Here is a 25,961-nt window from a genome sequence, read left to right as displayed (position 1 = left end):
AAAAAAATACCAACTAGTGCTATCACTCAGACCACCCCCTTCCCTTTTTCTTTAATGCCCTTTTTTATTTAATATATTGCCCATGAAAAATGAGAGACTCCCACCTCACCGTGTAGATATTTTGTTGCTGATGATGCGAGACGAATTTCCATCACAGCTTTGTTTCCACCCGGTGAGCGAATAATTTTTTACAGGGTGGGGAGGGAGGGCAACGCTCCCATCAATCTTGAGGGCTTATAGCCGCCGCATGGTTGCCTTACCTGACCAGAACACCTGCGTGCCGGGATCCCACTCGGGTTCGAGAGCCACACCGGGCCACATTAGAACCCTCCTAAAACCTGCAGAACAGGGTTTCACCTCTGATCCATTATTCCTTTTATTGTTATTATGTCATTTCTTTCTGATGAAGCGGTCACGTCTGAGGGAGTAGCAGTGCTTTCCTGCTTACAGCCGCGTGAGGCTGGGTTTGCAGTGAGGGCCTCAGCTGCTCCTTTTGTTGAAGCAAAGCTGCTCCAGAGGTTTCAGTCTCTGTGCTTCTCAACCATGTGCACTGTGTGTTGTAAAGCAAAAGGTTTCCGTTTTAGTTGTGGCATCCTGCCCAGGCACCCTCCTGAGAGGGGTCCCCTGCTGGGCCCCATGCTGCTGTAGTGGCTGGTAGACGAGCAGCACACTGCTCGCTGCACCCCACTTCCCTGGCAGTCGCCTGCTGCACAGCTCCTCCCGTGGAGACGTTGCTGCTCTGATTGACAATAATGGGAAGTGGCAGAATCGATGGGAAACAAGGGAGAGGTGTGCGTGAAATTCTCCCGGAGCTTCCAGTCACAGAGCAGAGGCTCTGGCACCACTCACCTGTCATCCCTGTAGCGCTGGGATTAGGGCCTGTGACAGCAGGAGTAGTGTGAAGAGAGAGATGCTGTGGCCCTCATCACCACTGACAGACTCTTGCACAAGTTGACTACATCTAGCCTCTGTCTTCCTGGCTGGACCCAAGCACCACATTGCTCCATAGGATTTCTATAAGTAAATTAAATTCTCCCGGAGCTTCCAGTCACAGAGCAGAGGCTCTGGCACCACTCACCTGTCATCCCTGTAGCGCTGGGATTAGGGCCTGTGACAGCAGGAGTAGTGTGAAGAGAGAGATGCTGTGGCCCTCATCACCACTGACAGACTCTTGCACAAGTTGACTACATCTAGCCTCTGTCTTCCTGGCTGGACCCAAGCACCACATTGCTCCATAGGATTTTTATAAGTAAATTTGCAATATTGGCTCACATACAAAAAAATGATTTTACCTCAAAAATAAAATGGCCAAACACAATAACATAAGATGTAGAAAAGCCCAATGGAGAGGATAGCACAGTCTTAATGAACCATTTAAATTAGTTTCCAGTTTCAAGGATTACAATAGTAGTTCACCTTGTGTATCAGCATAGGATGTATATTTGTGTGTGTGTGCTGCAGCAGAGGATGGAGGGCGGGTGTCGTGACAGAAGGGGCACTCCATTCTCTAATTGATCGGCAAAGAATGCACATGAAGAAGACGTTAAAGCAAAATGAAGTCATAACAGTGGATTGAGACATTTATTAAGTCAGACGAAAGGCCCTGAGAAACGTTGAGATTGTTTATTGATTTTTGTGTTTTGGCTGGCTGCACAGAAGCGATCGCTCGTCCTGCTGCCACAGACGCTACCGGGCTCGACTGCAGCCTAATGTTCTGGTGGAGGCGCTGACTTCCTCCTAAAGGAAGCAACTTTAACCAGCAGAACACAAGAGTCTTCATCAAGACTGCAGTCGTTCCATCATTTATCAGGGCCCTGACCTGATACGCCGTCAATCAGGGAGCTGCAAATGCCAACCACTGTCGCATATTGTGAAATGATTCCTGGCTGATGTGTACCGCTGATCGGCTTGCTGGTGCTGAAAGCAGTGTATTCTGAAATAATACTTTAGCACAGTATCTCACTATCAGGGTGTGTAATGTAAATGCACCAGAGTGGAGGTGAAGTGATTCCTAGTCGTGTTGAAAAAAACATGCAAGTACAAAATGATTTGTTTTGCCACATGCCCTTTGGTTCAGTTCATCAGCTGACTTGTAAATCAAAAGCATCAATCATTTACATAATTTAATAACCATTTTGTATTTTATCAAAAACAAACATCTTCTAGATTTGCAAATATGAGAATTATCAGTTTCCTGTCAGTGTAAATGAATTGTATTACAACAAATAAACAATGCGTAGATTTCACTTTAGCCCTTTTCACTATTTTATGAGATTTTATAGACTAAACAATTAATACATTGATCAATTGATAATTAATACAGTTGACAATGACAATAATTGTTAGTTGTAACCATAATTTAAACTGCAAAACCACACTTCCTATATTTTTTCTCTGCCAGGAAATGAGTTAAAATAAAAAGATTTTACTTCCTCACGACCGTTCCACCATACGCGTGTCTGTGTGTGTGTTGGGTGGTGCTGGTGAATGTTAGGTAGAGTTCAACCATACTGGTGGCATCAATCTGCTTGTTCTTTATTAGACAGACCAGTGAGGTGTAACTGACTGCAATGTCCACAGATGGACTGGGGCCCATAGCACACGGGACCCTGGTCAGCCGCTCTGACAATACAATCAATAACCACACACTCATTATGGGAGCCGTGCCTGCCTTCTACTGCCTTCCTGCCCCGTGGAGCCTCCCCTGATGCTTCACCCTATCTTTAACTCTGTCCTCCTCTAATTTAACACTTCAGTCCTTTTGGTTATATGTCCCCATTTTACCTCCATGTGTCACATTTAAGCTTGTGTGACATATTGTTTTCTCTCAAATTCTATCAAAAACGACACAGGACAGGGTGAGGAGACATTTAAAAGATCCTGGCCCCTACCACTCCAGTTACTGCAGTATTCAGCAGTCACATGGACAATGGTGGATGACAGTGATCCAGCCTGGGGCCTATAAATGGTAATGCCCTCCACTTGCCTTCCTCATAAAGCATAATAAAAGGAGGTTATAAATCCTACCAATTAGCTGTGTCCATCAGTCGCCTTAATTAGAGTGTCGTGACTGGCTAGGGGATGACCTTGTATGCCAGAGAGCCAAGACAGACGAGGGGACCGGGGGAGATCTATGTGGATGTGGAGGACTTGGGCTTCTTTAAATCAACTGTATCTAAGAGGCCATACTGTAGTTAAGGGTTCAGCCGTATGGAGGTGAAGCGCTTATGCTGACTGGCCATGTTGAAGTTGTCTGTGCAAATGTGCAAGGTTTAAAATGCATATGAATAGGCTTCAAACCAACTTAAAGGAGCAGAGCATGTTAATTCCGGCAAAGAAAATGTTAACTGAAACATCACTCATGTTTGTGTCTGGCACATCTGTAACGTGCCACCTCACCTGCTACCTATCAGCCACAGGTAGCATCAGTTAGCAAGCTTGTTGTGGGCGACAGCAGCTCAGTTTGAAAAAGTGGCCTAGTTTGTTCAGAGCAAGTCGATGCAAAGACAGGAATGGTTGACAGTGAAAACCACATATTTAAGGATAGAGTGCCATGGGGATGATGGATTAGGCTCCACTCATCCTGCTTTGTCTTTCTTCCCCTTAGCACACCAGTTAAATCTACCCTCTGTCCTCCTGTGGGCCCAGCCACCACACCTTTCCTCTCAACACCTCATTCAAGCGCTCTCTGTGGCCACTCACACCTGAAACCTCAGCTTCCGCTCTAGCTACAAATATCCACTATCTCATGATACTGTTCTTTCTGAAAGAAAACACTGAACCCGTTTGTCTGTGGAGAGCTCCATGCACAGGCGCTGATGTGTCCTGACACTGCACTTCTCTCTTCTGATCCCAACCTTCCACCTTGGGATTAGGTATTAAAGACCAGTTAACTAACCAGCTGTCGGAGGAGCTTCTCTCCAACTGACTGAGAGCCGCTGACAGTTGTTTCCTTTCTCCCTTGCTGCCTGGAGATAATTCAGTCAACAGGCTTTGAACTGCAGATAAGGGAGGAAGAGGATGATCCCAGGGTTGGGCCAGCTGTACATGGGGCAGGGGCGAAGGAGTGGAAGGGTAGTGGAGGCAGGAGGAAGCAAAGGGCAGGTGTATGGGAACTGGAGAGCGCCAAGTAAGATAAGACCTGAGACAGATGCAACTGTCCAATTTACACTGCACCCTTAGTGTTAAGTGGTTTAAAACGGCTGTAGATGTTTGTCCTCTCACATGATAACCTCATGACTTCAAGTGTTCATGTTTATACTCATACATGGTCTTTCCTGTGTTGAATTCAATTCATGATCGCAAGTCACACAACCTTTCCAAATAGTCTCTCAAACACTTATTGAATTTTTCAGTGTCCATATAAAAATTTTAATCTGTAAATACGTAGGTGTATCAGATCTTAAAATAGAAATTCTCAATGACTTTTATGTTTTGCTTGATGAACTTGGACAGTCCTACCTCCTGTGACTGCCCACGTCATGGGATCTACCTCTGCTACCTCTGATCATAGTGCTCTTTTCCATCCTGTGCTTTAGGAACGCTAAAAGACAGGGGAGAGGAAATTAATTTCCAATAAATGCCTGACAGAGTGGCTTTTGTTATGTCTCGGGCACGTGGTTTTGCATACCTGCCAGGTGCTGTGCAGCACGAACCCCCCAGAGCCCAGCGCTCCATGGCAGGGTGCACGATGAAAGGCCTCGGGTGGCCCATCAAAGGGCCCATTGAGACGCAGCCATGAGCAGGACAGAGGGCCACGGTGTGGATTGTAGAAATGTGAGACCCTCTGACAGAAGCTGGAGGCAGCCTGCTGGGGGCCACGCTGACAGCACTGCTCAGAGGAGATCAGGCGCTCTCTTATTCACTGCTGCTGATCCTGGGTGGAAAGAGAGAGAGTGAGTAGGGAAATAAGCTGCTACATATAGTCAGACACAGACTGAGCTGCACAGAACATTGTTACATAGATTTATCTTAAATCTTAAAAAGTTTAGCTTTCATAAAACAACTGATGATCCTTCAGACTGTTTGTGGCACACATTTTTGAAAGATAAATCTTGGTGTAGAAGACACATTGTTTTTTGCATTACATGGGAAATAATGTTAATCCCATTTTACTTATTTAAAAAAAACTTTGAGTTCATATTTTACATGTCATACTGTATTATCAAAGTTCATCTCGGAGAGTGAGAACTACATTTGTCATGGTGGTAGTAGGTACTGTGGTAGTAATGAAACAAATGTGCAATTTTTGCAGTTATTGTACATGAAATCAACTATTTATTATATATTTTATACAAACAGGAATTGATTGATAGAACAGATGGACAGCCAGATCCTAAACTGTGAAAAGTTCAAGAGAAAGTAGCATTTTTTAATCACACTGTTGTTGTCTCCTTAACATCTGCACTTTCTGTCTTTCTTTAGGACAGTAAAATGCTCCTTTATTTGTAATTTTCCTTATGGAACAAGAGCCCATCAACACTTAAGTATAGTGAATTTATTACTTTATCTGTTTGAATACAGTGCACATTGTACATTCTGCTATATTACATAAGAGGGGGAGGGAATATTCAGATCCTTCACTTTGGAGCAATGCTTTAATTAAGAAAATATTGCAGTATTAGACTTGCATTCAAAATCGTTTTTAAAATTCAAGTGCAAAAGTACTATTAGCAAAATATACTTAAGTAGCAAAGTAAACGCATCCATTATGCAGAAAAAATACTTTAGACATCTCAATTATACATGCCCAATATGAATAAATGTACTTGTATTTCATCTCTACAATACTGTACATACAACTTCCATAAAAACGTGCTTCGAATTAGTCTGTAGTCTAAAGTTGTGTCCGAGTTCAGGACCAGGAATATTTAACCCCTTATCTATGAGTGCTGTAGAAATTCTACAGGGAACAGGAACTTTACATTTGACATAGCAGTTTTTCATTTTTCTAAAATGAATAAGCTCTTGAATGAAAATGCAACTCATTGACTGTTGTGTTGAGTATCTTTGAGCAGAATGGTCTTATTAACCAAACACCTCCTGAATGTCAAAAGAGTGTTTTAATAAAGTGTAATATCATTTTAACTGAGTCTCTCTAATTAGCAGGGGCTAGGTCATGACTGGGATGCTGCTCCCAGCAATGCCCTCAAATCAGCTTCACCCGTCGGGGAGTAGAAGAGCACACAGGACCTCCAATCACCTGCGAGCGAAAAATGGACAGTCCACAGCTAGACACACGCAGGGACACACTGACCAACTAATGCACGCACATGTCTGTTTATTCATGTTTTATCAGCTTTAGAAATATATTTGTTGCTTATAATACAGTATATACAGTAGACAAAATGCAACTGTTTCAGAATATATACGTTGTTTTCTTTCAGGTTCATCTCAATTCGTATCAGGTGAGTAAAACGAAGGAGTTCAATTCATCATTCCCTCAGTTCTCATTAAATGTGAACAACATTCAAACCTCTGACTTGATTGCACCATCCTAACCATTCAGGCTCATCACCTTTAAAAGATACAGCCTTAAATAATAAGAGTTGTTCATGTTGACACCCAGGCTGATGTTTGTTGCCCAGTAATATATTGCATCAGCAGAGCAGAGCAGTTGTCTGTGTTCTGCACCTGCACAAGCCATTCAGCCTGAAGTCTATAAATCCCAGCAGCGTACCAAGGAATCACAGAGCTGAAATGTTCTGTGGCCAGCTCGCTGGACCCTGGGGTTGCTTGTCCTGTCATCTTTCGCCATGTAAACTCTCAGGTGGGTGTTTTTGTTAGTGCATATATGTTGGTCTGTGTACATTGGAACCTTTGGAATCAGTGACGGCGCTTTGATTAGCTGCCCTTGCGACATGAGTAGATTACACTCGTGATCTCCTCTCAACCCATTCATATGCCGCCCCAACCCCCAGCACCATGTACGGCTGGGCTGTGCATATACAAATCACTATGGCCTTGTTAGCATAGTTTAGTGAAGATGTCAGCTTTACGAGGGCCGGGATGCTTGCTATGCGTGTCAGGGAGAGCAGGGGAGGGGGCTGACCCACAAGCGCAGTACAGAGGGCCACACAAGCCCGGCACTGTAAATTTAGGTCTGAGGTATAGGAGCTGTGAAATGACAGGCCCGGACCTCTGTGAAACAATGTGAATCCGTGGTGTGATTTAACAGGGACACAGCAGAGCAGGCAGAATGGCAACTGAGAGAACAGCATCAAATAACAAAGCTCCATTTTCTGATAGATCATAAATAAAAATTTGATCATATATCACGAAAGATGGTTTTTCTTGTCTCATAATCAAAACTACAATAAATAAACATTTGAGTATTGTTTTGTGTGTGGGATGCCGGCATTATTAGATTGTTAAGCTCATTTCCTTTTTTGATGACTGAAAATGGAGAGAAGCCCTGAGTTTATCAGGCAGATAAATGGGCAGCCCATGCTCCGAGAAGATCTAATCTGTCATGCGTCAAGGCTGGGGTTCACCTGCCGCTGGATAATAACTATGTCGAAGGGCACAGATGATTTAGAAGAGCCTAGAGCTTTGTTTGCCTTTGCAAACACCTGATGGTTTCATTAATGAACTGGTCACAATTAGCAGGCCATGTCATGCCAGCTAGACACCTTCAAGAAATATGAGATATTAAAAAGGAGAGGGGAACTCTATTAGGGCTGACCTTTCCTGTGAAATTACTGATATTTGAGCTTTAATTCAGAATTCAATGAAAACTTCATTTTTATTCTTACAGCTGAGGCCTTTTCTGTCTCAAGTCTGAAATGGGGTCTCCTGCAGCCTGCAGGTCGTTAATTATGATCTTTATAAATTAAATTGAGAGGATGTCGCTGCTTGATTTTTTTATCTTCCTGTCCTACAGGTTAGAGAGTAGATAAGATATTTATCACATTTATCACCTCTTGAATGATAGAAAAAGTATGGCCCTCTACAGCTTAATTATAACATGCACAAAGCTGACTTCCTGTTTCATGTTATAGATTAGCAGAAAGCACTGTGAATATCTTTGAGGGTTTATTTGAACAAATGGCCTTTCTTTCTCTCAGGTTAAAAACAATCTCACCTGATGGCTGGGTAAAATATTTAGTGACCTGAGCTGCCTCTGACATGTGACAGATATGGACCCTGGGACAGAAAAGACAATGTAATTCTGAGAGTATTTGCCCTGAAAAAAATGCCTTTGGCAAGATTAAGTGCAGGCTATTGTTACACAGTAATGTTTTGAGATGTGTAATACTCCAGATGATTTTATACTTGCTGAAGGGGAGATAGCACTAAGTACTGTCCTTCCTCTCTTCTGTTTTTATACATGGTACATTTCTATGTTTAATTCTCCTTTCTCTCTCTCTCTCTCTCTCTCTCTCTCTCTCTGTCTGTCTTTCACTTACTTTTAAAAACACACACTAAAGCACAAGCGAGCGCCACACTCATCTCTCTAAGTCCCATCTCTGACTCAGGGCCACTGCAGCTGCCTGCTCTCATCTCATCTCTTCCTCTCTCTTTCTTTCTCTCACACACGCTCACGAACACACACATCCACCACTGCCCACGTGCATTTATTTATTCGTTATATTTTCTAATTCAGTTTGACGAATGAGTGACAGCTTGACACTTCATTCGGCAAGATTAATAGAACGACACAATATTTACGTGGCAGAGACAGCCAATTATCCCACCATCTATCATCCAGATTATCTTTCTGATTGAAAACTACTCGTCCATGTAATCGGAATTATTTGGAATTAGAAGGGAATTTATGGCTTCTTGTGTCACTTTTCCTGGACGGTGGTAAATTAGAAGTATTAGATACATAAAGGGAGTATAGGAAATGAGATCAACAGAAGCCCGGAATTAAGGTCATACATTTCCATTTTATTTTTTGGCAGTCTTTACTGGATGCTCCTGAATAATCCCCAATTTTGAGTCTGTTTTATGTGTTAACCTCACATATTAACACATTGTGTATGTCCATCTATCCATCCATTATCTATACCCCTTATCCAGAAGAGGGGCTGGAGCCAATCCCATCTGACACTGGGTGAGCGGCGGGGAACACCCTGGACAGGTCGCCAGTCTGTCACAGGGCATAGTGTATGTTATGTAGTGTAATGACAATACTGTATAATTCATGCTTATAAAGAAGAGCTGTCTATTAACAGTGTTTTCTTTGCAGAGGGCTGTAGATTTGTTTCATGAGTTGTTTTAATCAGAAAGCAGAATTATACGTGTTCAGCTTTGAAGACAGTAATGGATAGATCTTATCCTCAGAGATAGTCGTGTGTGTATTGATCTCTGGCTATGTTTTTTAAATGTCACTCAAGGCAGAGCCGACATTAGTTTACTCCTTCAACCTCTGTCCTTCAGCCTCTCTTGATTAATTCACCTGACTCTATCTCACCCTACAATACTTCGTATTCTGTTTTCATACATCTCCTTTTTGGACCATTCTCTTCTCCAACTTTCATTACTTGATTAATTTAACCAATTGCTCAGCTCTGCTTAATGTGTTTGAGTATCTACTTTTCACAGACAAACCACGTTTTCCTTCTGCTTTTCACAAAACTAAAAAAGGACGGAGTAAATGAAGTGTCTTGGCAGACTGTACAGGTATATGTGGTTGTCAGAGCAGCTGTGGACAGGGCTCACAGTAAAGCTCCAACGTGTCTGCATTTCACCGCATCAATCAATAATCTTCACTTCTGCAGAATTTGAAACTTATGTTTGACCAGATATATTGTAAATTAAAATAGCCTTATAATGTAATCTGTTGCCAATGTGGTCAATAGCTGCACCAAAAATAAATGGACCTAATATTTGTTATGGTACATGAATTGACTGAGCATTTTTCTCTGTAGGTCTTTAGTAATGAAATTTGGAAAGTGGTGTTTCATCCATTTAGTAAATCCTGGCAGTCTAAAAGCCTACAGTAGCACTCGGTCATTTCTTGTTTTAAAAATGGTGAAAATCGCCACATATAACAACATTGCTGGTGTTTGATTTTATTGGCCAGAGTGCGTTGAGACTTGTAAATCGGATTACTCCATTCCAAATATAGTGCTTCAACAACTCGCTTGTTTATTTTTATCCTCTTATTAGGGAAGCTGAATCCTTAAAGGGTGCCAAAATTATCCTGCAGATTGCTGACAGGGAAAAATGAAAGGTCTCTAACGGTTATTATAAGCAATCTGTCCACACTGAAGCACAATGTGAGTGCTGTGCTTGCGATACCAACGAGGTGACCTCAGTGAGATGGGGAGAAGAGGCACGTTGAAAGTCACACACACCGTCTGGATGGGACCAGCTTAAACACAAACAAACCCCATTCACACCACATCCACTGTCACGGACTGTTGAAGATGTCTTATATCTAACTATTGTAGTAGATTCTCTGAATATTTTACTTACTACAAAATTAATGATTAAAAACATGATTATTATTGAAACTTTTGCTCTCAATTCAGCTAAAGCTTATCAAGATTCATTTAGCCAGATTAAGTACATTAGTATACTTAAGTGTATTTAGCATATTAAGCAGTGGTGGAAGAAGTATTGAGACAATTTACTTAAGTAAAAGTAGCAATACCACTGTACAAATACTGTTAAAAGTAAAAGTCCTACTGTAGATACTAAATATTATTTAAGTATTTGTGCAAAAGTATTAGCACCAAAATATACTTAAAGTACCAAAAGTAAAAGCAGTCTTTATGCAGAATGGTACATTTTACATTGTATATCACATTATTTGATTATATTATTTTTGTCACTATAATTTTGCAGCTGGTAAAGGTGGACCTAAAGTCATACTTATAATTTGAGTTACTGCTGATAAGCGTGTGAATTTCCCACTAGAGATAAATCAACTCTTATCATTATACTTTATTTTGTGTAGTTAATCTGATTCTGAAAAGTAACTAGTACCTAAAGTTATCCAATAAATAAAGTGGAGTAAAAAGTACACTTTTTGCCTCTCAAATGTAGAGAAGTCAACGTATATAAAGTAGCAGAAAACAAAAATGATTGAGTGAAGTATACCTCAAAACTGTACTTAAGTATAGTACTTGAGTCAATGTACTTTTACTTTTCACTTCTGATATTATACGACAGTCAAAACCAAACAATGACAAACTATGTTTTGCTAAAGAGTTCACTGTTAGTGTACCAGAAAAAGTCTGACCCACTGAAATTTTAGGTTTTAATACTAACACTGTAGATACATTTATCCAGTCATCACAAAGGAAAGTGTTGTAAGTCTCCCACCCACACAATGTACATGTTGCAAATTTGCTCAAAGTCAAAGTTTGGTATCACAGATGTCTGCAGGTTGTCGGAGGAGCTGGTGTTTTGGACAAATCTCACCAGTTAGCGAAGCCACATCACTCTGCTGGTTGACTCCTTGAACTCCAGGGAGCAAATTAATGGTATTGAGCTCCTGGCTTCCCTGTAACCTTTCCACATCCTGACTGACATTTGTGTTTTCCTTTGCCTTGGGCCTGGATGTATGACGGCCAGTGAGAGGAAACGCAGAGAGATGCTGCATATGTTAAACAAATGTCTGCATGTGTTAGTGGAGTGTTATGTCCATGTGTGATGTGAGAATGCGTAAAGGTCTACGTGTGTGTATGTGTGATTGTGTGTGAGCCAGCCTAGCTGTTGTGTGGGGGCTTCCTCTGCTATGTAACTGAAACTCTGTGCAGCAGGCGGCTGCAGCAGGAAGGCCACGACCCCCGAACACGGCACAGATTCACAGCTCTGACGGGGATGTATCTAGACACACACACTGATCAAAATATGAGCCTCCAAAGAGAGCTTGTATATTGTTGTCTGGGTGAGGAATGCTGTCATGTTCTTGTCACATTATCACTGAACTGGTCCAGTACACTACAGCGGCAGGACTGTGTGTTATGTACTATTTGAAGTTACATTTGGTCTGTGAGTAATTTCTTATATCAAGAAACTTGTTTGTTTGGAAGGAATGCACTAAGTGGTGGAATTAAGTATACTTACTCTCCACTAGCTTCTCTCCACTGGCTCACTGTAAAATCCAGAATAGAATTTAAAATCTTTCTCCTAACATACAAAGCCCTGACAAGGCTCCATCGTATCTTAAAGACCTCATAGTGCCTTATCACCCCACCAGAGCGCTTCGCTCTCAGAGTGCAGGTTTACTTGTGGTTCCTAGAGTCCACAGAAGCAGAATGGGAGGCAGAGCCTTTAGCTATCAAGCTCCTCTCCTATGGAACCAACTCCCAGTCTCAGTTCGGGAGGCAGACACCCTCTCTACCTTTAAGATTAGACTTAAGACGTTCCTTTTTGATAAAGCTTATAGTTAGGGCTGGATCAGGTGACCCTGAGCCTTCCCTTAGTTATGCTGCCCCTGGGGCCCCATGATGCTCTGAGTTTCTTTCCCCTCCCCTCCTGCTCTCCTCTTTTCTCCTCCCCTCCCCTCTCCTCTCTCTCCCTATGCTGTGTCTTGTTGCTTTTCTTCTTTTGTCTCTCCTCTATCCACTCACCCCAACCGGTCGAGGCAGAAGGCCGCCCACCAAGAGCCGGGGTCTGTCGGAGGTTTCTTCCGTTAAAGGGAGTTTTTCCTCCCCACTGTCGCCAAGTGCTTGCTCAAGGGGGATTTGTTGGGTTTTCCCTATGTAATAATATTGATAACAGTAAGGTCTAGACCTTACTTTGTAAAGTGTCCTGAGATGACTTTTGTTGTGATTTGGCGCTATACAAATAAAATTTGATTTGATTTGATTTAACTTACTCATCTTTCATTTAATTTTGAATTACTTCCATTTGTAATTTTATTTTTATACTCTGTTATATATTTATTTGACAGGTATAGTTGGTTAATTTGCAGATTAAGATTTTTATATACTAAACATGACCACCTTATAAAATGTGATGCTTATTAAAGATTAAAGTAATATATAAAATAGTTCAAGTTAACCTCACCTTCACCAGGTTAAAAAATAAATATTTATATGTTTATGCACCAGCAATAATAGTCTACAAGTGCAATTCTGATTTGCTGCACAGTGAAAACAAGTAATTTTGAATTTAAGACTTTTGCTTATATTTTTATATTGTACTTTTGCATTTCTACTCAATTAAAGGACCCAACTATGTTTTGAACACTAGGTGCACAGATGGATGTACAGATTAGCCATTTTGGACATTTTACATTACAGCTGTATTTTTTGATATCTGATTTTAGAAATAAGCTCTAATGGAAATAAATCTAACAGCACTGATCATAATTATTACATTCCACTGGGTAATTAATTTGATAATACAAAAAATAAATCTGCATTATTTTCACTCTCTTTTTCACATGCTGTATTTCCTTGGCTTGCATTGCTGCTGTACTATGAAATTCAGACCACAGTTTGGAAAACTGTTGTTATTCTTTATATCCAAAACTGTCACAATGACTGGATGACAAAGCCACATCAAAACAAGTGTAACTGAACTTCTGAAGACTGAAGTGAAGCAAGTGAGTTTTAGTTCCCAGACCAGTTGGAGCGGTGTGGGAGAAGAGGGATGGAAATACGGTCAGGTATATATGGGCCTTACAGTGGAGCTGTCATGGTGCTAATAGAGGAAGTGGAGCAGAGGGTCAGGAATCCTCAGCACCTTTGTGGAAGATTAATGACCACAGAGCCATGGGGGGAAAGACAGAGAAATTCAAGAAAGAAATTCTGACTCAGTCAGAGGTCAGAGCTACTTGATCTTTTGCTAGGAAGCTAAGATGTTAACTGTCTGTGAACTAGTGTTAGTCTTATACAATTACATATTGTATTTATTATCATATTTTCTTTTTCTCATTCACTTCAAAAGATATCAAAGCTTATTTGAGAACATCCTACAACATCACCTGGGATTGCCACGCTACATGTAAAGTCTATGATAGTGAGTGAGAGAGATTCATATTCAGCACAAGCTCTTATCCCGTTAGACCATAAAAGGTGCTCTCAGGCAGCAATGACAGTAGAGACCTTTATGATTACTTCAAGTAGCATGTAGCGCCACAGAAAAGAGATATCATCATTATCTCGACACAAAGGCGGCCCTCACATTGTTAAAACAATTTGCTGCTTGCTAATGTAGGCTGTCAGAGCGGCGCACGGGTCTAGTTCCAAGAGTTAAGTTGTAGGGGTTTTTTTTCCTCACTGACTGCCTGCCTGGGGATTCATGGCGGGTATGAGGCTCATTTCCTCATCAAACACAGGATGAGTGATTTGGAATATTTATGAGGTTCCCAATTTAAGTTAAACATTTAACAAAAAAGCGCCTGATTAAAATGAGACAGCAGAAAGAGTTAAAGTCCCTGTGGGCAGCCAAGGCTAAAAATTAAACATGGAATGCTGGAGATGAATTAAAATAGCAGGTCTACGACAGATTTAAGCTCGTTGACATTACTGTATAGAAGCAGTGGTGATGTGGTATATGTTGAAACAAGTGTTTCATTGACTGTGACTAGAATTCTAATTAGGTATAGATAATGCTTTGATGAAGTGACAAGATTATTTTGTATCTGCATACTAATGTGACCGTTTCATATAAATTAAATCTCATATTAAATGTAACAAAATAACACAAAACTCAAGCCCACATGCATATATTCATTCTGAGATTTATAACTCACATGGTGCATTTCTCCAAATATCTTATTTCAGTCTCTTACCAGAAATTTGTGTCAGATGATCTTATGTGATATGGTTCAGTGGTAAGCTAGTTAATGATTCTCAATCTCTATAATCAGAACATTACTCATTGGGAAAAAACCAGATAAGCATACAACATCTAATCGTCACACACAGATAAACTGCTTCCAACAGTCCTGTATGCTTGCATGCAGATGTCGCAATAAGGATATCAGAGCTAGTAACCCTGCTTAGGTCAGAGGGCATGTGTAACACAATGCGATATTGATTTTATTGATAATCTATGGCTCCCTTTCGTTTTCTCTTCGAGTCTCTGTAGCAGGAGATCAGTGAGTCGTTCAGAATGAGGGGTCAGGCTGCTCCTGGTCTGCTCAGTGGCTGTTCCTACTTCCTGTTTAATCACCGGTCCCTTAGGGATATTCTGCCATCAATTTATCATGGCCAGAAAAAGTTCAGGTGCGCTTTATCGCTGAGAGATTAAGGGCTTAGGTCAGGCGTGTACAGTATACGTACTGTGTGTATCTAAAGAACACTGGTGCAGTGGTTTCTGTGAGGTGCATATGAGATTGTGAACAACCTCAGAAATCAGTCAGTTTTGTACTTTCCATGAGGTCTTGGTACAGTATCAGATTAAATCTTGCTAAAGTAAACCTTAATAAGCTTTGCTAGCATGAAGGCTCTCTTATTTGTTTATTGTTCCCACATTAATTACTGTACATCCATTTAGCCTGACTACTATTTATATATGTATATTGTTTTCTTGAATGCTCTCCTGCAGAGGGGGAGTGCTGTTTATTTTCGTTTTCTCTGGCAGCCCTGAGGGAAGTGACTGATGCCTCAGCCACAGAGACACTGCCTGAGGCCATCATATGGTGCCCTCCAAGGTTTTCCGATGCAATATGCATCCATCAGGATGTGTGTCGGAGTCTTAGAGATGAGATGCAGAGCAGCAGTACAGTAAGTTTTTATCTTGTATATACCTATAAAGATGTAGTTCTGACACTTTTTGGAAAGTTGTCCCCCCCCCCAAAAAAACTGATCCCCAACTGTGTATTATCTTAAAATGTCCACAGTCTGCAGTCTGAGTAGCATTACAGAAAGCTTCCCTAGCAATTGTGTGTCTCTGGAACACCCGGGAATTGCTGCTAACATTTTCATATCAAGACACAGCCAAGTCATCTTTAGTTCTGTAGCTGCTGCTAAATGACAATGAAAATCAGTTAACGTGTTCATGCCAAGCATTAAGAGAATTTACCATGGTGTCTGATTTATAATAATATCCCCTTGGTTTATGCAAATGGTTTTCTACTAGTATCTTGTAGCCTGGAATGAAGGTCTTCTAAAGGCAGGCCCCCTATTGCGGCGGTGTGATCTCATTTTCTCAGCAGAGAGGCAAACTGCTAGCCTCCTCTGATCCACCTGGCAGGAGAGGAGTTTGGACTGAGACGAGCTGGCCATCCCAATGACCTCTGGGTAAAATCTCTAGCTGTGCTGGGCAGGCAGCTGGCGTGGGCCAACGATGGGGCATAAATGACTGAAGCAATAGGGTTGTGATTAGCTGACATGGCGACTGGATTTTGCAAGCTGTCCTGTTCTCGGGTGTGGGTGGGAAAGGGGCAGAGCGGCTAAAATGGGAATGAATATATCGATCCCGCTGCCATTATGAGATTGATACACACATGCTATTTTTACAGGAAGGGGAACACACTGCTGGTGAAAGCAATTTGTATGTGACGTAGATAAGCTCCTAAAGGGTAGACTGACCCAGTAGGTGGGGGAAAAATGCAGGCATTATATAAAGGAATAGTGCAGCATTTTGGGATATACTCTATGCTTACTGGGTAGATGCTGAGTCAGCTGCTTACTTATAGCTATTATGGGTAGCTCATAGCAAGGGTTTGTATCAATATGGAAGTACCTATACACTTGGTGTTGGTTTACAGGTGAGAACAGTTCAGATTTAAAGCCTTTTATGGAAAGCCAGTGTTCACTAATAATAATAATAAATAAAAACAACACTGAAATTAATAATCATATGAATAAATTGTGTAAACTATATACTTGCTCAGACAGTTTGTGAAATAATTCAAGAAATATCAAAACTTAAGTCATTATTTTGAAATGGTATTTTATCATTCTTACTTAATAGAGTTTTTAGTGGTTATTTTTATTGTGATTATGGACATTATTATTTTAAAGTGCTATTTTTTAAAAGTCTGTTTTTATTTCATAATGCCTTTTTATGTCCCGTTACTACAGTAGCCTAGATGGGACATTATGCTCATGCTGCTGTCTGTGACACTGCAATAGACATGCTCTTGAGCACAGAAAGTCTAGAACAATTCAAAGCATAAACTCTATATTTATAGAGGAGATGGTCTGATAGGAATTTGCATAAATGTGCATTTTAATGAGGGGACTGATTTCCCTAAAACTGCACATTAACCTAACACATTCAAATTATTACCAAATAGATACCATTATGCAAAAAAGTATGTATGTTGTTAGAAAAATAATACAGTCATCATTAATAAACGGCCCAAAAAGCCTGTTTTGTTTAAATTAAGATCATATTCATAATATCAGCAGGTTTTATTGACAGTGGAAGCAATGCCAGGATTTAATGACATCAAAAACTATCAGTAAGTAACTTCACGTTAATGAATGGTGTCCTGTTAACAATGGAGAGAATTTCATGTCTAAATCTAGATTACTAAAGGTCCAAGTATCCAGAAATGAGGACTAACTGGAAGATGACTTGTATAAAGCTGCAAGTAATGGAGTCTTGTAATGTTTTTTCGAAGTTAATTCACTGCTCAGCACCTATAACGGTTAGATATTGTGTAGAAAATGACCAAAAACAGACGAATGTGGTCTTCAAATGAAGACATTTCACTTTCATTGTAAATTTTTTATCCCATTTGTGACACTTGTCTTCTACTGCTGTAATACCTCTTGTTCTACATTCAAGGTGGCAGTGGCCAGAGGATCCTGTTGGCTACACAAACAAGATGCTCCAGATGATCGCCAACAATGGGGAAACGCATGCATACGTTTTCCCTCTTCAAGAACAAATTGACACTACAACCTTTCTCTATTAAGCTGTGGATGGTAAGTTCACCAGAACAATGGAGACAATGGTATAATTTCATATAGATTTGTACAAAATACTCTCTGTCTTCAGAGGTGCTCTGGGTGGGCTTTTTTTTTTTAGGATGCAGTGTATGGGGTGGTGGTTTTATTGTATTGTTGTATGAAGGACGTCTTTGTTCTTCATGAATAAAGGTAGGTGACGCTAATCTCACTTGAGGTGAATTCACTAGCCTTTGTAGCACTTTTAATTACATTACAGGCTTTCTCATCCATTGTTGGCTTCATAACTAAATTTTGAATATAGACCTTGTGCTAGCACAGAGCTGTTAATATATTCCTGTATCATTTTGTTAAAGTAGAAATTGTATTGACTGTACTTGATAGTACTTTACCCGCTAGCACAGAGCTGTTAATATATTCCTGTATCATTTTGTTAAAGTAGAAATTGTATTGACTGTACTAGTACCTGATGCTCACTTGCTGTATTTTGGCAATATGCACAACAGTAGGACTAAGCATATTTTGCATAGATACAGTATATACACAATATTATGTAGCTAATATCCCCCACTATTGTTTCATGAAAGGCAAGTTTAACTGTAAAACTATATATTTCAACACTTCATATTAAAGACTGCACAATGTATTTGTTGAATACAGTACACCTGAAGACCTGAGTACATCAACTCTAGAACTTGAGAGGCACGCGGCCCAGTGAAGAAACAACCCAAAACGTTGTGGGCTCGCACTACAAACATCAGAACAATTCAGATGGTAAATTGTTCAGGCCATTGTGAAATGTTGCCTTAAATTCTTATATCTGTGGATAGCTTCTCAAAGTGAAATGTAACTTTCCTTCAGTTTAGTATTGCATAACCTCTAGAGTCCCTGCGTCCTCATATGAGGACCGCACAGCTTGGGTTTCCAAAGCTCAGGACTCTAGAGGTTAAATATGGGACCTTTTTTTGTTGTTTTTTTACAACCTTTTAATGGAAGAAACCTCTAACAGACTCCAGGCTCAGGGTCACTCCAGCCTTAACTATAAGCTTTATCAAAAAGGAAAGTCTTAAGTCTACTCTTAAAAGTAGAGAGGGTGTCCGCCTCCAGTGGTAATTGCTGGTGAATGTTCCTTATGAATGGTATGAAAGGATGTTCACTGCCCAGGTACAAATAATGTGCCCACTAAAAGCCTTTTGTTCAACATGAAGCAAACCTATCAAAACATGATGGGTTGAAATTATAGAGCATATCATGCTTGAACCCAAGCTTTTTCCATTTCCCCCTTAGGCAGTCCTTAACCAGATGTCATTCCGTGGCCAGACAATCGGCATTCTTGAGGACATGCATAGACAGGCAAGTTTGTTTATAAATGGACCGTTTTATTATTGAAATCAAAGCTTTACAAAACTTTTTTTTTTTCAGCCACACTATCCCAGCTCAGCCAGATGCTGAAGTTTTGGGTAAGATGGGAAATCCCTACTGGTGGGCTCATCAAGGTAGAGGACCTCACATTTTCTCAATGCTCTTGCACCGCATGTGCCTGGACCACAGTTATGAAGACTTTAGTCATGCAACTAAAAGAGAACTCAAGTTACATGACTGGAGAAGTCTTCACAACTGTGGTCCAGGCACATGCACAAAATGAGGTACTCTACCATGACGACCCCACCAGTAGGGATTTCCCATTCAGCACCATGTAAAAAAAAGAGGGTACACAGTGTGTGGCAGAGTGCATTTTTACAGGCCAAAACTTAACATCTGCTTCTTCACTGTCCACATCTGAAAAATGGTCCCTCTGAAATGACGTACATGAACATTCTCTTAATGACTCGAACTAAGCACAAGTTGCTTTACAAAACGCTTGTATTCAGAGGTGTTCCTAATATTCTGACCCTCGTGTATGTCAATGGGCAGGACAAAAAAAAAAAAAACATCTCTGAATGTAATGTAGTCCAGTACACCACCTCCTTTAACTATGACCTCAATGAACATATAATTGAATTTATGACAAGTCCCCTGCTCCCCCCCTTAAGGTCAAGTAATTTTATTTTCTCCATAGCACCAGATCACAGCACGGAAAAAGGCATGATGAAGAAAGCGGTGAAAGGTGAGGTGAAAGTTTACTCCGGTTAAGCCCACCCATGCTTTATGCACTATGTTAAATAAAACTTGCACAAGTTAAGAAAAAGCCAGTCAGAGTAATTAATCAAAACATCACTCCGTGGCTAAGTGAAACCAGCACGGTGGCAACATGGCGAAAGGTACCTATAATTACTGGTGTCATGGGGGTGGCTCAGGAGGATTCCTGGCTTGTCCAGTCAATGTGTGAGCGCTTGGTGAATGGCCAAGTAGGAAAGCCAACATAAAGCACAAATGCGCTGTATAAGATGGACACATTTAGAGAACTTGGCTTTCTTCGTCACCTTTCTCCGTGTTACCACCGCACTAGTTTTAGGGAGCTCTGTATTTCAGGCTTCACTTAGCCATGGGTTCAATGTTTTGATTAATTACTCTGCCTTTTTAAGCTTGTGTATCCTGAAATGGCAAGCTGGAGACATGCATATATAATATATAGACATATTACACATGGAGTAAAAAAATGTAGGTGGACTTACCCTGAGTGAACTTTCGTCTCACCTTACCGCTGTCTTTATCTATGCCTTTCTCCCACGTGTCTGTGCTTGTTTCAGAAGGCACACCACTAAGCCACGGCCTGTCCCTATCTTAGCCTATCAGCTGTTCCCAGCCTAGAATAGACTGTGGGAAAATTTTGTGATCTTCAATCTCTGAATGTGGTTGAAGGATGATGTCTGCTCCTGGCTCCCCTTTGCCATAGCATTAGTGTTGTACCTCACTAGGTGGTTAGCATTAAGGGCCTTGCTCAAGGACCCACAGCTAGAATTTGCACCCTGAATCCCCCCCACTCCTGCTGTACCAAAGTAGGCACGCCAATCAGAACTTTTACTGGTCTTTGCTATTGGTTAGTGTGATGACTTTTAATGTTTAGTCATAATTACGAGATCCGGAAATCAGATTCTTGTAATAGGTTAGAATATATTGGTGGCTATTCAAGAAGACATTCATTCCATAGTCCCATGAGACTGAGATTGCACAGGGATTTAAATCACAATTGCAAAATGATTTATCATGCCCTGACAGGGAACTGAACCCTGACCTGCCATACCAAAGTCAGTGGTGTTAAGCACTGAGCTATCCACCTGCTGTGTAGGTACACATTTAGAACTTTTACTGGTTTCTGCTATTGGTTAACGCATCTTAGCAATGGAACGGGGGTAAGGCACACATTTTAATTGCTTAAAAAAACATTAAAATTAACATGGCACCACACAAACGAACACACAGACAGCAACAGAGTAACACGCACACAAAATAAACACCCAAACATGCACAGCCAAAGCAATACAGTTTTGCACAGTAACACAGAGGTACATAGCACAGTGACAAACAATGGTAAAATTGTGTTTTGTGGCTGTATTAAAGTGTTACCATATTTGGAACACGTTCATAATGCAATGTATGAATGGTTTTTCGAGGGATCACCACTCACCAAGTATGAGCACGGTACCAATGAATCATTGTAATTATGTAATCATTTTACAATAGCAGTGTAAGATGGGCAATGTCACATCACGATCCCTTTTGCAGTGCCACAAACCTGTCGTCACTGCCCTTTAGTGCCCAGGGGAAGTGAGCTGTTCCTATTGGAATGCTGAAGCCTGCTAACAGAGTTCAGATGAGGCTTATTCTCACTCACACCACTCACTGAACTCTTCCACTCTTTTTGCATAAAGTAATTGCTGTCAGGGAGTGTGCACTGCAGAGTTGCTTGGGCTCCACGAGCACACAGGGTGAGATTAGGGAATAAAACAGCTAAGTCAGTGCTACTTGGGCACTCTCAGATCCTGCATCTGTCATTGTGCTGCTACAGATGAGGACTGACAGTGATGAATATTGGCCAAAAGTTGGTATTCCACAAGATGATTTTCACTAATTAGAATTGATGAATGTGGAAGGCAGCGACTCAGGATTGTGTGATGAGAGGAGGGACCACTTATTACAAGCCAGTCATGCCAAGTTGAGCGGCTTTACGGTGGGTAGGACTGCTGGGCTGAGTTACGCCACTACAGTAGTTCTGAAAAAAAAAAATAGTTGATATTCATTGATCAGTACTGTCTCACACAAGAATGTCAAGTGAGATTAATCCATAAGAAGAAAAAAGGAAAACTCTTCCCTGTGCGCAAACATTTCGCAATACTGTCCACATAACAGTGCATTTATTAATTGTGCATCAGCTCCCACGTTATCAGAGCTCTATATCAATCTCCGTATCCATATGCATGAAGCTGTAGCAAAGACCTGGGTGTGGGACAGTTACAGGCCTCTACTATCCCAGCTGTAGCCACGTCAGCCTGAGACAGGGAGCACCGGTCTAGCAGATGGCAGCGTGGGCTTTGAAAAGCCATGGCCCTGAACGAGCCCCAGGCAGCCCTGGAGGCCAGCGCTCCGCCAAAGCTCCACACGTGGCAAGCCAGGAATGACATTAAGTGGATAATAGTTAATAGTGAACCAGGTCATTTACTATCATATGCATACTTTATGGAGCACAACCACCACTCCTGTGTGCAGAAGGGGCCATAGCTAAGTGCAGGTTTAACTTTTAGATGCAGATAAAAGTGCTAAATGATCATGCAGAGCCATTTGCAGACTGTCACACTCTTGAATAAACATTGTGCAATACTTCAGGTGATTTAATAGCTTGTTGTTGGGTTGATGAGAAAGCATATTAATGGAAATGTGGTTCTTCCAGTCATATGACTGACCACAGAATATGGCCTTTCAACATTTTCCACCCTTGATGTTATTGCCTCTCTCCTTTACTAGACTCATGACCATGTGATGTGTCACTCCACTATGGTTAAGTGTAGATGAAGAGATAGCCTCTTTAATATCCAGGAGCTCATTTCACAGTGGCTGGCAGGTCACAGCATGATGACAGCTAAACAAGCCAGCCGACAGGACAGAACATACGCCATACTGAGCATGTTGACTGAGGCCTGTAGTGCAGTGCAGATACCAAACACTCAAGAAGATACAGTTACACAGTCATGCATTTGTGATTTGTTCTGGTATACATGTCAAAATGAAGACGCATTAAATTGCTAACCACAATAACATCCAGTTTTGACTTGCAAATGGCCTCCAGCAACCACAATATTGTGAGCCGCACTGTGTAACGTCACTGTTAAGGACAGTCTGAATGTTTTCTCTGTCTCAGTGATAGGCTTTGTCACTGGCAGATGCAAAGCAGGGATATCTAGGGACACATAATAGGATTGCCTTGTCTACATTGTATTTCCTTTCAAAAGTGAATTAGGATATCTCTTTTCATCACAAAGTGAAATAATGTATCCAATAGGTGCATTTAACCACTTTGTGTTTTATTCATAATTGGATTTTAACAACAGGTTCCTTCAAACATCTCACCATCTCAAATATTGGATTTTTCAAATACTTTTATTCATAAAAGTCCTCTCTTCATTCCCTTCCTGTTGAAATGACATGGTTTTTAATCAGCCAATGGACAAAATGTCTGACTGCACTGGAGTCATTAAACTTGCCTGCCTCTACACAGACACATGCACACATCTTACTGACTTCACAGCCTATTAAAAAGATGGAAGATTATGATCTAAATGAAGCCATTAGATACGCAAACCTAATGATCATCTTATTTGTATGTATAAATCTGAGCTATTTTCCTTGCTCAAGGCAAATATTTCTTCCCTCAAATGATTTTGAAGGAGATGAGTAAAAACAACAGCATCATCAACAACAACAACATCAGGACCCATAATGAAAGGAGCAGAGGCAAAGGCACTCAGACGATTGCATCCATTACCCCTCTCCACTATATGGACCCCTTCATAGGGATTACCCCTGGTTCCAGAGAGGTTGATTATTAGACGCTGGCCAAGGTTTCGTTTGAATCGCCCCAGTCAAATGAGAAATTGCAGGCTGAGGAGAGAGGCTAATAACAGTTATTAACCCCGTGCGGGCGGTGGTGTAAAAGAGCGCCACAATAACGAGGTGCACCACCAAGGTTTGAGGTGCAGCTAGCACACCCCCGAGGAGAAACTAACTTATTAAAATAATGAATTAGCTGACCAGATTACTGCAGCCTGCGGCAAAGGCAATTATCCCCCTCCAAATCCCTGGACAGGGCTCCCTAGCGCCACCATAAAACAAGTGCTCAGAAAGCAGGAACCCTCCGCTCCACACAAATGAATAGCCTGTTAATTAGGATCTCTCCCGCTGCGGGTAGCCTTCCCACTGCCACAACAGAAGCCACTTCTACAACAGGGAAAGGAGGAGGGGAGAAAGTATGGGAAATATAGCGAATGCAGGTGACTGCAAAAGAGAGGGAGCTATGTAAAAAGTAAGGAAGTGATAAAGAGTCAGAGTGAATAATAGAATAAATGTCCAGAAAAACAAAACAAAAGATCTCAGATAGGTTAATAAATGAAATTGTTGGTGACTAATTGTGAACTTTGTGTGAAACCACCTTGGAATCAAACAGGAAACATTCAGCCTAAACCCAGTGCAGTCTCCTAACCTAAACGTTTGATGGCTTTACTGTACAAGGTCAGCAGTGAACCAGTGTTGCCTGAGGATCATTGCCTTCCTTCACTAACCAGGTTTCTTAGGTTTCATTCCAGGGCTAAACTGTGCACTCAAGAACCATCTTTAAATCCCAAAATATTTTGAGTAAGTGTAAAAAGTAATAGAGATCATTTACAGCAGCCAGGTTAAGACTTAAACCCCTGGCAAGGAAAAACAGTCACACAAGGATGAAATTGAAGTAGGCCAGTGTCCACCCTGCACTGTTCTTCATGACATATATACAGTGCCTAATGGTTATAAATACTAAAGTATCACACAGTTGACATGAACCAAATCTGGTCACCTCCCTCTGTCACCTTCTAACTCCACATCAGTAGAAATCACAAAGTTTTGAAGGCTGGGCTCACCTTGTCCTGCATAGCTATACTTACACAGAACAGGGAGACAGTGTAACTGTCCAACTAGAAACTGTGCCAGAGGGATGGCTGCTGCACATACTGAAGCTACTCACTCAAATTTCACTTATAAAAACTGTGTGAAAAAGATACATCTGCTCTATCAAATCAAATGTATTTTTATATAGCACTTTAAAAACAACATCCAGTTGACCAAAGCACTTTACATAGCAGAATAAAATCACAATAAATGACTAAAATAGAATAAATAAGATCAGTGCAGCTCTACATTTGAACACTTCAACCAACTTGAGAAGTTTGTTTCTGAACAGCTGCTAGTGTTCATGCAAAACAGGGTGTTACTGAATCTCATCCTTTTCTTCCTAATGTCAGTTACGCTTGGGTATAATAAGCCACTTATTTTAATTTAAAAAAGAGGGTGCTATTTACATTACAGTGAAGTGAATTACTTTTACTTGACAGCATACAGTGCTGTATGTATACAGTTATTTAAATAAATGAAACATTATGTATTAATAGGTTGTAAAGCATACTCTTTATAGTGTGATCTGCTCCCAAGAGGACGATTATATAGTCACACAGATATGCAGGGCACGAAACAAGACATTATGCCAGTGTACTATATGAATATGCCTGCAAGGCTTGACATGAATGCAATTTCATGTAATTTGAATGCCTTTCATGAGGCGAGGACTCTTTTGAACTGTCTTAAAAAGCTCATCCACTATGGTAGCTGCCAGTGGCCCTCGGTACAGAGGAGTCATGTCGACAGGCCCAATTAATGATGGGGCGTCTGAGAATGAATGAATGAGGAGCTTTGAGAGGATTCCTCCACCTTAAATCCCCCTGTGCTGCTGCTCCCAGACTGCCTGTGAAGAACAATCAAATGGCAGCAGCCCCCTCCTATTTATCACTTTAAGACATTAGCCAGACATGGGCCTGAATATTAACCAGCTCCTTTTCCAGGAGAGTTCCACACCAAAGGCTGCGTGTGGCAACATACATTTTTAATCACAGGGGAAAATAAAGCCTCTCAGTCACTCATCTATTTTTACGTGCATAACTCCCTGCATTTCTTTCTCCAGGGCTCTCAACACAGGAAACAAGTGACCATTGTTGTTGCTCTTTC

At 41.0% G+C, this 25,961-nt stretch overlaps 1 long non-coding RNA gene across 1 annotated transcript in view; it reads right to left on the bottom strand.

Annotated features, from left to right (window-relative positions):
• Window positions 1-20,428: 20,428 nt before the first annotated feature.
• The window catches only part of LOC109955182 (uncharacterized), a 12,561-nt gene continuing 7,028 nt past the window's right edge, over window positions 20,429-25,961 (bottom strand). The window contains exon 4 of the long non-coding RNA XR_002274223.1: window positions 20,429-21,927. This is a non-coding gene — a long non-coding RNA (uncharacterized LOC109955182). The remainder of the gene's footprint in view (window positions 21,928-25,961) is intronic.

Source organism: Monopterus albus, unplaced genomic scaffold (assembly GCF_001952655.1).
Source record: "Monopterus albus unplaced genomic scaffold, M_albus_1.0 scaffold13.1, whole genome shotgun sequence".
NCBI classification, from domain to species: Eukaryota; Metazoa; Chordata; class Actinopteri; order Synbranchiformes; family Synbranchidae; genus Monopterus; species Monopterus albus.
Note: the sequence above shows the minus strand (reverse complement) of the source record. Positions and strands in the feature narration are given on the sequence as shown.